The following is a 13,542-nucleotide window of genomic DNA, read 5'->3' on the forward strand; positions in this document are numbered from 1 at the left end:
ATTACAGTTAAAATTGAGAATTTATAAAGTTGTGACAAAATGCGGATGAAAAGGAACATCCTGGCTTCTCTTTGTTGCTCACCTTGATTGATGTGCCCTTCTTGTGAAACAGAGCTCGGCCAGAGCTCTGAGTGACCAATGGACTCCGACCTGAAATCAAACCCGGCTTCCACAGCTTTTTTAATCAGGAATTCTTTTTATTCAAATAGAAACCACAATCCCTTTCAACAGATTTATTTCCAGGTATAAATCTAGTTTTCTTTAATTGCGTTTTTGTTGCTGTTGTTCAGAGAAAGATTAATTCCGTGACCTTGCAATATCCTTTTCCTCTTTGATTTTCTAACAAAGAAAATAGGCTCCTGGAGAAATCATCACTGTGGACGAGTTTCTTTTATCAGAAAGCTATTCTCCTTTCTCTCCTATCTAGTGAGATACAGATCTTGTACCACATTAGCTCCAGAACTGGAGTCTTTATCTCAAGTCTTTAAGTTTTAATCTACTTCATTTTCCATCTTAGGTCTGCAATTTTTCACTACAAATCACTTGCAAATAACCCTTGGTCACTTTATTCACTTTCAGATGTCAAGAGATCACGTTAATTATTTCCTCAATACTATCTTACAGGAATTTAATTGTAAGGTGATGCACATTCTTCCTGGTGGCAGTTGTCACATCTCTGCAAAGAATGCATTAAACTACCCACTGGCATGACTTTCAGATCTAGTGGCACCAAGTTGCAGGTGAGCTAAAAATCGATCTGCCAGGTAATGAGACAACCTCCTTTGCCCATTTTCCTAATTAGTATTTTCCATATTTAATAGAAATTCTGACCTCACCTTTCTGTCTTCCTCTAAGCAAATGATTAAAGACAAAACACTGACCTTGGGTCTCCAAGACCTAGTTCTCTAAACTCTCCAAACTTCACTCAATGTCATCTGACCTTGCTCTCTTCAAGATTAGTTAGTAGCGGCCCTAGAGCTACAATACCAGCTGAGGCAACCACAGCATTAACAGTTAAGATAGGAAAATAAGCTAACAACATTGCTTCAAACTTTGGAGCAGTGTTTGAGAAAAAAATCACAGGAGGCGGAAGGCACTCAAGAAATATAATTTCTTATCATTATATTTAGCCTATGCATATAAATGGATGGTGTACTAGTTTCTTGATTGTATAGTAACAAATTACTATAAATTTGGTGACTTCAACAACAGAAATTCATTCCTTCACAGTTCTGGAGGGCAGAAGTCTGAAATCAAGGTGTCAATAGGGCTGCGCTATCTTGGAAGGTTGTACAGGAGCATCCTTCCTTGCCTCTTCCTGCTTTTGGTGTGCCCCATCACTCTAATATCTGCCTGTGGTCACGTCTATCTGTCTCAAATTTCCCTCTGTCTTTCTCTTATAAAGACACTTGTCATTGGATTTAGGGCCTATCTGGGTAATCATCACCTCATCTCAAGATCTTTAACTTAATTACATCTGCAACGGCCCTTTTCCCAATTAAGGTAACATTCACAGGTTCCAGGAATTTACCATGGATATCTCGGGGCGGGGCCGGGGGGTGCATTTTTCAGCTGCCCACACATGAGCATATGGATAAAGTTGCAGACACACACACACACACACACACACACACACACAGGAAACCTGTTTCTGGTGCTGGCTGAGGAATGGGATATTGGATCAGTAAAGTAGAACTACAGCAATTTAGCATTTGTTGATGTCTGTTTTGTGCTCATAATGTGTGTTTCTGTGAGAATACAAAACTTAAAAAACCTGGTCTACAAAATGCTAGAATAGAATAAAATACACTTAATGCTGGAACCCTGCTAACTCAGCAGAGAGAAAAGGAAGAGCAGAAAGAGCACGTGGGCATGAGTCAGAAAGAACTGGGTTTAAATCCTAGCTATCCTGAACACCAGTCCTATGACCATGGGTAAATTAATTTGTTCTTTATTATTTTTACTAGTAAATAAGGATAACAAATCTTGTGGTTATAACAGTAGTTTGTAGAGAGGCATGGAGAGGTAAACTAACCACTGAAGCAGAGTCCATAGCTATGGTCCACAGGAGTAAGAGGATTTCACAAAGCATCAGCACCTATTTGTTAGCACTCTTAGGTATATTATACGTACTATTTTATTGCATCCTCATAACAATGCCAAGATACAGCTGTATTAGCCACAATAGAGAGGTGACCAAGAGGCTCAGAGAAGGTGAGTAACTCGCCCAAAGTCTCACAACTACTAACTAACACAGCTTGAATCCAAATGCATATCTTTCTGACCACAAAGTCTATTGAAATGAGAATAACAAATGATAAGGATGTGTTATCTTTATCGTGGTAATCATTTCACAGTACATAGATATTTCAAATCATTACATTGTACACCTTAAACTTACACAACGTCGTATGTCAATTATATCTCAATAAATCTGGGGGATAAATGAAACTGTAAATATGCCATCTTGGGCAATCAATGGGAGTTGCATGCCCAGGTTATGGGTAGAATGTAATTTTCATTTGGGTTGGGGAGGAGAGTAAGGAAAGGCACAAGGACATTTAAATGATACATTTCAATCATTTTCACAAGAGACTCATTAAATGGCCAATTCTGGAGGCCCTGTTACTGAACAAAAGTCTGTGTGCCCCCAGCTCATGGTGAAACCAAATAAACCGAGACGTCAGAGTTTGGAACAGAGAAAGGTTTATTACAGGGCCAAGCAAGGAGAACGGGTGGCTTGTGCTCAAAAACCCTGAGCTCCCTGATGGTTTGGGGAGAAAAGCTTATATAGGCAGAATTTGGGGTGAGGGCTGCAGGGTGTGTGGCTTTCTTCTGATTGGTTGATGGTGAGGTAACAGTGCGTTGCTCCAGGAATCTTGTTTTCACCCTTAAGTTGCCAACCTCCACCTGTGTGGAGGCCTTAGTGCCTGCAGAACTCAAAGAGCTGTGTACAAGCACTCACTTCATGGATAATGGGAAGCAGTGACAAGGCTGGAGAACCACAGATGGACCCAGGGAAAGCACAGATGGCTGAAGTTCATGTGTAATGCAAATATGTCCTCTCAGTCAATTGCTTCAATCCCTACCAAGCATCTTCTCCAAGACCGTAAGTTCTGAACAGACTTTTTTGAGTTTTATTTTTAATCTAATATTTGGGGATGATAACAAGCACTGAAATGAAAAGAAAGTAGGCAAAGTAATGAATGGGACAGGATAGTCTAATCCATAAACTGGACTAGATGCTGTGGCGTTAGCTATAAATACTGCTTTGTAATTGTGTGTCGGCATCGGGGTGATTTATACCGACAGTCTGTGAAGTGTGACGGGGGAGATGTACTCTGCACCTGTTTTGCTTCCTCCTTTGATTTGGCTCTGTTAATAATAAAGCTTATAAAACTCAAGAAAATTACCAGTGGCACAGAATCACAGAAGGCACAAGTGCACTGGATAGGTGTAAATTTTAGGTAATTTGAGACTGCCTTGGAAGCAAGCCTTTGTTAGATCACAGCATTTCCTGGAATCGCAAGCGATTGAGACTTGCCATGATTGATTCTGGGAATCTTGGGGTCACTTCCTCCTACTATTGTTAGGGGGAAAAAAACCCACACAAGACATCAATATGGTCAAGCAGAACATCTACAGAGCAGCTTCACATGTTCATCTCTTCTTGGGAAATGGCTTATTTTTAAATCACGGGAATAATTTGCTCTTTTGAGTGCTGACCCTACCTTTATATAAGCTGACCTGAGACAATAATTGGACAAAAAATTTCTTCAAATACATGATGGAAGTTGACTCACCAATGTGAAGACAAACATTTAAGGAAACAGAACGCCTCTAAATACAGCTATTCTGTTATTCTGCCATGGTCCATGTACCCGCCTCAGCTCACCACCCTCACTGAGAACTCCAAACACGTCCCCTTCCCTGCTAATTTCACTCATTCGTTATATACTACCCTGCTTATTTCATTCATTTGTTATGTACCTCCCTATTCATTTAATCCGTTTGTTATACATCTTCTTAATTTAATTCATTTGCTATACACCTCTCTGTTCATTTAATTCATTCATTATACACATCCCTGTTTGTTTTTTCCACTTGTATACACATCCTTGTTCATTTCATTCATCTGTTATACTCTCCCTGCTCATCACATTTGCTCGTACTACCCCTCCATCCAGCCCCACTAGGTAGCCATGCCAGGAGACGGCTGGATCTGTGGGAATGGTAAAAGCAACAGGAGAGAAGTGGCAGATGCCCCCCACCCCCCGCTTCTGCATAAGTGTGAACAAATGTGGAAAAACCTCAATCAAATCCAGGCTGGTGTCACTACCCAAGGGCCTGGCCTGAACTACAAAAGGGTGAAGGTGCCCCAGTCTGGACTGACACATGGGTCTGGCCTCCATGTGAGAAAAATCAGTAGCGGTTACAACTTCCAGAGGACCAGGGAGAACTCAGTAAGTATGTGACGTTGCCTGGCTCACCGACTGGAACCAAGGACCACTGCCTGAGTCCCTTTCTCCAGAATGGTGGTCGGTGGTTGGGGGGAAGTAGGAGTTAACAGAAAGATGGGATAGCAGGATCTGGGCAAGGTGGGAAGATCCTGTGAAATGGGAACAAAATAAAAAGCTGCGGCCCTCTGCTTTATTAGGACCTTTTACCCCTAGATATTCAATTTGACGTAGGAGATAACTAGCAGGTCCCTAATTTACTGCTAGGCTGGACTCCCATTGCTCCATGGCCAAGCCTCCAGATAACTGAGCTTAGCGTATTTTCAGTTGCCTCTTGAGGACAAGATCTGTGCCTTACTTATCCTCTTACACGTCTCAGGACCTCTCACTATGCATTGAAATTAGCCCACATGTCACAGGTGACATTTGAATAAATATTTGAATAATTATTTCAGACAGTGAGCTTTAACTTATGAGTTTTATCATTTATTTTTTCTTTTCCCCCTCAAGGTCTCACATTTAATTTTTTATTTGAGTCAGATACTGATTTAGATTTTCAAGCACTTGCACTTGTGCCTTTCCTTACTCTCCTCCCCCACCCAAGAGGAGCCAGAATGGATTCATGATCTGCAATTTCCATGACCCACAGATCCTATGAAAACCACATCCAGAATGTACCCCTGTCCCAATCTACCAGAGTGCCCTGAAGGCTTGATCAAGAGACCTTTCCAGGGACAGTATCCAATGTCAGTCAAGGTGGATCAACATTCTCCCTCTCCCATGGGAAGGATGGCACACTGATTCAACAAAAATTTAAGATATCTTACCTTTTCTATTTCTTTCTTTGGCATTTTTCAGGCAAGTGGGTCTCTGGAGAGACTATTTTAGACAGACACTCCCAAAACATAATTATTCCTACAGAGCTTATCTAAAAGCTCTTATCTCATTTGCATTTACTTAAAGTTTCATCATATCAAGTTACTTTCCTTGCTGACAAATTTGCAAGAGATATAAGATTTTATTTGATCTCTAATAAACCTAGGTACAACAGAAGTAGCATACTTAACATTGATGACGCCAAAGACATGTCTATATTAATCAAAGCTAGCTTCAGTACCAGATATTGACTCAGTACTGAATATTTCCCAGATCACGTGAGCCTGAAATTCATTCTGGCCAACTTTCTAAATATTTAGATTTAATTTATAAGCTTACTTTTAAGTCAATTAAATAGAGCTTATTTACAAGTTAATTTTTACATAAAGACAGAACCAGAGATCTCAGTTTTTCTGCTTGAGTTTAAAAAGGCCTCCACCTTTTTTTCCTTCAGTCTCAGGAATGATCTAGATAAGTGTTCCTGAGAGTCCAGGTAGAACATTTACATCTCAAGGCACAGGGGGAGAGAAATACCAGTTCCTCTCATTCATGGGAACATAACTGAAGATCTCCCAGTTTTTCAAAAGATACCCTAGGGGGACGATAAGACGGAACAGAATTCTGGTCACCCATACTTAATTATTCATGGCCAAACAGCAAACCAATGCAATGCAGAAAGGTCTCTCAGGGTCGCAGTTCCCTAGCCCCAGAAAGGGAGACTCCCAGCCAATGCCCTGAGAGTCCAAAAGGGGAGAACCCCAACTAATGCCCCCTCAGAGATGAGGCTGAATGAATGAACCAAGGCTAGTCCAAAAGGGAAAATCCCAACCAAAGCTCTGCCACAGGCAAAACCAACGCATTAGGGAAGGACACCCTGGTGTGGTCACACGTGAGTCCCATTAGCCACCAAAGACGTCTCAACCAGCCAATTCGAGTACTGACATACACACACACACACACAACAAACATGGTCCCACAAACAAAAGAATGACAAGGTGTAGCTCAAAAATTCCACTTCCACTCACACACGGAGGCTTCCAGAGTGCCCTGAACACAGTGGCCCACACTGAGCCCCAAACGGCTCACTCCCTGAAAGAGAAGTGAACCCAGGTGAAGCAGCTAGAATTCTCCCATCCTGCAAAAGCCGGAGTGCCTCGCCCCAAAACAACACACACAAAAACACAAACGACAGATACGCTACGGTCGCACAGAGGAAAACACTTAGAGGAGGTGTAGTTTAAAACTTCCACTTCTCCTCCCAGACGGAGACCTGCAAACAGATTGGCCCAGTTCTCAAAAGAGAAGGAACCCAGAATCGCCTCTCAGGGAGCCCAGAGCGGCTCACTTCCCACGAGGGAAAGAGCCCGGACGAAGTGGGTAGAATTCCCAGCCTGTGCTAAGCTGGAGCAACTTACCCCCAAGAACACCCAGTGTGAACTGCAGCTCGGACGTTTCTCGGCTCCAAACAGACTCATGCAGTGGGACGGCCGGTGCCTCCTGGGAAGAGTCCCTCCCAGATCCCCGGAGCGAAATGAGCTCCAGCAGCTGCTGCGAATCAGGGAAGGGGCCGCCCTTGACCGGGGTCATCCTGCCACGGGCACGGGCTCCTAGCATGGCTCGCCGTAATTGTTACCGAACAAAAGCGAGCCCAACGTGTTCATCTGTTAAATGGGAAACAAAACTGTCCTGACTGGGTCACCAATTTCCTGGGAGGAACAAGAAAGATAAGACCCATTACTGAACGCTTGCTGTATGTTAGGCACTGTTCTATGCGTGTCCAAGTTCTCACAAGCCTAGGAAGAAGGCAGGCTCTTTTACTATTCCTTTTAGCCATGGAAACGAGGCACAAAAAGCTTCACTAACCGGCAGAGCCAGGATGTGGATTAGGCAGTGTGTCTCCAGAGACAGGGGCGCTTCAGCCACTGTCCTGCATCGCCTTATGTAAATGGGAACAATGAAAAGACCTAGACATAAGCTCTGCCATGCAAGGCATTCAACAAAAGGAGAAGGGCGAAGAGGAAGTCCCAGAGGCAGGGGACCCTGCGGCAACCCCAGGGCAGGGTGCTTTAAAAGGGCACGGACAGTGGGAGGAGGGACCAGCAGCCCATCCCCTGGAGGTCAGTCCCACATCTGTGATACCAGCAAGGCTCCAAACGGCCAGACCCCTGGGTGCCAAGCCTGTGGGTGACCCCCAGTGTGAGCTACCCCAGAGAGACCCAGGATGTCCTCTCTGGTGAGACAGAAAAAGGATCCTGTGACAGAGATACAGGGAAGAAAACAAGGGGAATAAGGATACACATATTACATATTTCAGGCCGCTGTATCTTGTACCTAAATGAAAAAAGTGGCACTCACTCATTCAAGCTGAAACGCCTTTAGACTCATAGCGGGGAGATAGTGCTAGAAAACACAGAAATTGACATTTGCCCATGGTCCAGCTTGCTCCCTATTAAGCAAATAATTTCAGGAAAAGCCTGAGGCCTCTGGGTAGATAAAATGTTTCTGTTCCTGCTAATCTCACTTTCAGGTTTTTTGCTATAGGAATGTGGGTGTGTGTGGGGGTGTGTGTGTGTGTGTGTGTATTTTGCCACAGAAAGGATCCTTGTCCTTCCAAACAATCAGAAATCACACTTTGCCCGGAAATTTATGAAGAAACCCTTGCTCAGAATCTAGTCCTCAACCATGAGTTGTCACCACTATACACATAAAATGTAAGCACCATTTGCTGAAGCCTGGCTAAGCCCTTTGCAGGCCTTATGGCGGAGAAGTCACAGAATGCTGCCGGTGGGTATAATTAACACCACTTTACAGGAAATGAACAGAGCCGTCCTTTAGCTGTGGCCGAGGCACTGAGCCTGCTGCTTTGCATGATTATCTCGTGTTTCATGCAATGGTACCAAAACCCTGAGACACCACTGTTCCTGTGTGACAGGCAGGCAGGCTGAGGCTCAAATGTGGAAAGTAGCCAGTCGTGGTGTGCAAAGCTCTGGAGACTGGTGGCCTGGTTGGACTGCACTGGCTAAATAGACATCTACGATCCTTAAATCTCTCAGCCTCGTTTTCCTCCTCTGCAACATGGGCTATTGACCACTCCTCTCAGACTCCCAGGAGCACACAGATCCCCTGGGATCTTAGTAAAATGCAGGCTCAGATTCAGGGTCCGGGGCGAGACGTGGGAGGCTGCATTTCTCACAAGTTCCCAGCGATGCCCAGACTGATGGTCTGCAAACCACATTTGGAGGAGTAAAGCTTTACTGGGTTTTTGTTTTAAGACTTAAATGAGATAATGCACAGAAAGTTCTCAGCGCAGTACCTGGCATATAGCAAGAATTCAGCAACTATTAGCTGATATTATTATTGTCAACTCTAAATTATTGGGCAGCTCTAAGTAAGTGGTTGGATACTCCGTAAGATCTTATTTATAACGTTCTGAAACTTTCTTGAAAGAACATGGTAATGGTCAGCGTAGCTGGCGTAACGAAAAAGCATTAGAGTTAAGGTCAAAAGATCTGGATCTGGATCCTGGTGTTACCCTTTGGACAAGTCTTGAAACCTCTGTAAGATCTTTTAGGATAGTAATAACCATCCTACTTAGCTGATGGAGCTGTTGTTGAGAATCCAATGTAATAACATATGGGAAAGTTCTCGAAAGTAAGCACTCAAGTATTGTGTGTGCAAGGTAGTAGAGGGGAATGAGTCCTTCTTTGCAGGTGTAAACATTTTCCAGCCACTCTCTCTCGCTGACCCGCCCCCTCCCCCCAGAGTTTTCAGAACAGCTGGCGTCATTTATGTCAAAGGGCACAAACAGTAATGAGGCCCAACCTTTGATGTTTGGTGGGGAAAATGGGTCCAAGGCATTTTAAATGCTGCTTCTACTCCATTTACCTAAGGTCATAGAAGAGGAGAAGGAGAGCCTTTAGGAGAGGAAATTGTAGAGCAGAGATAAAAGCCCAGGCGGCTGACGGTAAGCCCACACCATGCTGCTTCCGGTAAGTCACACTGATAGTTGGTTCGTGCTCAGTGGTGACAAATACCGAAAGGGCCCCAGATCTCAGGTCTCGCTCCCAGAGGGCTAAGACCTGGAGAGCCAAATTCAGGTTAGGGCCTGGGAGAAGCAACCCAGAAGGACCTCTTCCTGATTTCCATTTAGGTCTTAGGCTCCTCATGCAGTCTAGAGCCAACACCGCAGCTAGCAATGACATGTGACTTGGCAGCCTCAGGGCCACCCTATGGTCCGTGTGGGACCCTCAGGAATCAGCAGGGACAGTCAGATGGATGGATTTTTCAAGGTTTCTGGGGTGGTTCCCAATGCTATTATGTAAAGCTCTTTCCATCAAACATGGCTGGCAACCTAGCAGAAAGATAGAAAGATGGTTTACAAGTAAACTAGTTGACAGTTTTCTGGAACAGAATGGGTCACCTGTAAATGAATGGATATCTGAAATGAAATTATATGATATTTGGTACTGCAACAAAATGGCTATCAGCGGGAGCAAAGAAATCAATATTAGCATTGCAAATGCAAAACTCGGTTCAGATTCCAGGCTATATTGCTGGTTAATTATGGTAAAACTTAATGGTTAGCAGCGTGGCCTTAGTATGCAAGGCTTTAGAGGCAGGCAGGTTTCATGAGTCAGACCAGTAGAGTTCAAATCCTGACTCAATTACTTTCTAGCTGTGTGATCTTGGACAAGTTAATTAACCTTGCTGGGCCTTGGGTCCCTTATCGGTAAAAATGAGGCTGATAACAGAATCAACCGCATAAGGTTGTTGTTCGAATTAAATAAGTTAATGTGTGGAAGTGCTTAGAATAATAAGTAGACACAGTAAGTACTCCTAAACCAAGCTTTTTTTTTTTTTTTTTGGCTGCGTTGGGTCTTCATTGCTGCGTGCAGCCTTTGTGGCGAGCAGGGCTACTCTTCATTGCGGTGCACGGGCTTCTCACTGCGGTGGCTTCTCTTGTTGCAGAGCACAGGCTCTAGGCGTATGGGCTTCAGTAGTTGTGGCTCTCAGGCTCAGTAGTTGTGGCTCGCAGGCTCTAGAGCGCAGGCTCAGTAGTTGTGGCGCACGGGCTTAGTTGCTCTGCGACATGGGGGATCTTCCCGGACCAGGGCTCGAACCCATGTCCCCTGCATTGGCAGGTGGATTCTTAACCACTGTGCCACCAGGGAAGTCCCAAACCAAGCTATTATTATTGTACAACTTAACAAATCAACTGACCTCTCTGTATATGGAGGTATTCTGAAAAGTTCAAAGAGCTCGATAAATTGGGAAATGATACAATTTTTATTATTACAAAGGGAATTTTAATCTTGTGCCTCACTTCTAGTTTGGTAACCAGGAGACTCCATGTACATTTTCTCCGGAATGAATATTCTGTGAATTCTCTAAATGTCTGACATCTCCTCCAGGATCTCGACCTTCCAGGAGCTTTCATTCTAACACATCCAGAGGTCATTGGGAGGAGGAATTAATTAATACAAATTGGAAAAGTATATGAACTCTAAGGTTAACCCACTGCTTGGAGCAGGAACAAATCTGTGACAAAACAAATCCCTCCCAAAGGTGTAACCCCTATTTTTAACAAATTCTCTTTATCCTCTGCTCAAGTCCAAATCCTTGACAGGCCCCAAATACTGGAGCAAGAGAACTATTGAGTGCAGGCTTTGGATGTGCACTAGCCCTTGAAGTCACCAATTTATGAGAGAGTGATCCTGAGTCGGCTGAGAGTCCCACGTCCGCAATGTCCTGGATGTAGGAACGTGATCCTGCGGACCCACCGGAAGCATGTAGTGGTGATGGATTTCTACCACTTCTCCCACACTGGGGAGCCTCCCTAAGCGATCAAACAATACACGTCTAGAAAAATACCAAGAGGCAATCTGGGTGGCGGCCTCAGTTCCTCGACAAGGAGGAAGCCCAGTCTTTTATAGTCTAATATAGTCTAACATAATATAGTCTAATCTCGGAAGTGACACATCATCCCTTCTGCCTGATGCTGTTGGTCACACAAACCAACCTTGATACAATGTGGGGAGTGACAACACAAGGGTGTGAATACCAAGAGATAGGGACCTTTGGGGGCCACCTTGGAGACCTGATAGGGTTATGGAGCAGAATTAATAAGTTAATATGTCTGAATGTCTTAAAACAGTGCCAGTACTCAGCATAAGCACTCAGTGAAATGTTGGCTATCATCACTGTGGTGGTCGTCTGGGTGTTGCTGCTGCAGTTGAGAGCAGAAAGGGCTCAGCTGGTGCTCATGAAACAGAAACACCCACCCAATTGCCCAGAAATTCTGCCCCACCCCTGACCCCCTTAACAACTTGCTCTAACCAAACAGTCTACATACACGATATTTTTTTGCAACTTGCCCCTCAGTTTCTTTCTTTCCTTTTCAAAGGGGTGTTTACCAAGGATCAAAACTGGCACACAAACCTTAAAAAGAGGTCTCCTCCTTCCTCGACCAGCTGGGAAGTTCACAGGTGCAAATAGCAGAATATCCAGAATATGCCTGTAGGTGTTTTAATTCTCTCACATAACAAGAAGTCTAAATAAACGTGGTGCCAAGGTTGGTTTAAGGGCTTGGCTGCGTCTTCAAGGACTCAGGACTTCTCCACCTTTCCCTCCTGCCATTCTTGGTGCATGAGTGACATGTCCCTTCATGACAGCAGGAGGACTACAGCAGATTTAATCTCAAGCCAGTACAAAGGCAGAAAGTGAGCAAGAGATGTGGATGGTGAGAGAAATTTCCTGAAATGTTTCTGTTTTGTTCAATTTTTTTAAATCCAGGACAAAAGCTTGTTCCAGGAACTTCCCAGCTGATTTCCCTTTGCATCTCATTAGCCATAAGTTGGCCGCGTGCCCACCCCTAGCTGCAAGGGAGGCCAGGAAAGAACCTGATAGTTTCTGAGATGGTGGCCCTGGAAGAACCATCAAGGAAGATCAGGAGGGGAGTGGCTGTTGAGGAGGTAACCCAGGGACTCTGCCGTGTCCCCTCAAGCAGATTCTTCCATTGGAAAAACTTTGCTGTCATCCTTTCTACCTAGAACAGAAATATGCATGAACCAGGAAGGCTGTGAGCCAAGAGATTCATCTCAAATGGATTAAGTCTTGTTGACCTGGCATCATCCAGAAATAAAGGTTGCACAGAACTGAATTTTGTAGAGAAATTTTCTCCAAAAGGGCTGAAGTTTAGTGTATTTTAACCTTTCCTGTGACAATCTTTACTGAAATGCTTTATTTCTGTGTCTTATTTGGTAGTGTGTCGACATAATGTAACACTTACTGAATGGCCGGGCTGCCATTATGGGCATCAACTGTTACCCTGTGCGTACACATTCAAATGCCCCAGGGGCTCCCTGTGCGCCACACCCAATGCCCCGTCTTGCTTAACCTGCTCCAGGTAGGATACACTGTGTCGCAAACTATCTGCAGCTCTTTGTGGAAATACCTATTCCCTTAAAGTCAGCCCTGTTTTCTGCCGTCATTTCTATCTCCCTAGAATTTCTAATATTAGTTCCTGCTACTGTTTGTACTTTAATCATACCTTAGGATAGCAGGGAAGAAGACCAGGAGGAAGCCAGAGGAGTCTGGGGCATCCCTGCAGGGACAAGGCCAGAAGGAAGCTGCCTCACAGACCAGCTCTGAAGCAAGGACCCCAGGTGACACGCTCAGCCAACCCTGGTTCTGGAGAAGGTTGGAGCAGCTTGGCAGCAGCTGGTTCATTACTCCAGAAAACTGAGATGGGGCGAAGATGGATCATATCTTGACCAGAAAAGCAGACGTTTTGATTGAGGGAGGAGGAATGTGGCCTGGAACCGTGGAGCCCTGCAAAGGAGGAAGGCCTGCAGGGTCACCATTTCTGTGAGGTGTCTGGGTGCCGGAGGAGTACAGGGGTTGTGCCCGAGCTGGGACCTTGAATTGCCTGTAGGGTGCTGAATGGTACCAGGAACCTGTATCGGGACCTCTTGCACCATGGGGCTCAGTTCCACATTTGGCAATTGCTTCCAAAGTTTAAAAGGACTCTAAATGTTCTCACTATTCAAGTGGGGCAATTACACATTATGGAGAGGCTTTGATGGCATTCATTGTTGTATCAAACTTTACGATCAACCAGCTGATTCATTCTTCCCATGTACGTTTCTGGCTTCCACCTATGAAAATTAATTCGCCGCGGCTTCTAAGCAAGATGTTTTTGCAGGACCGT

The sequence above is a fragment of the Eubalaena glacialis genome, chromosome 16 (assembly GCF_028564815.1).
Source record: "Eubalaena glacialis isolate mEubGla1 chromosome 16, mEubGla1.1.hap2.+ XY, whole genome shotgun sequence".
Lineage (NCBI taxonomy): Eukaryota > Metazoa > Chordata > Mammalia > Artiodactyla > Balaenidae > Eubalaena > Eubalaena glacialis.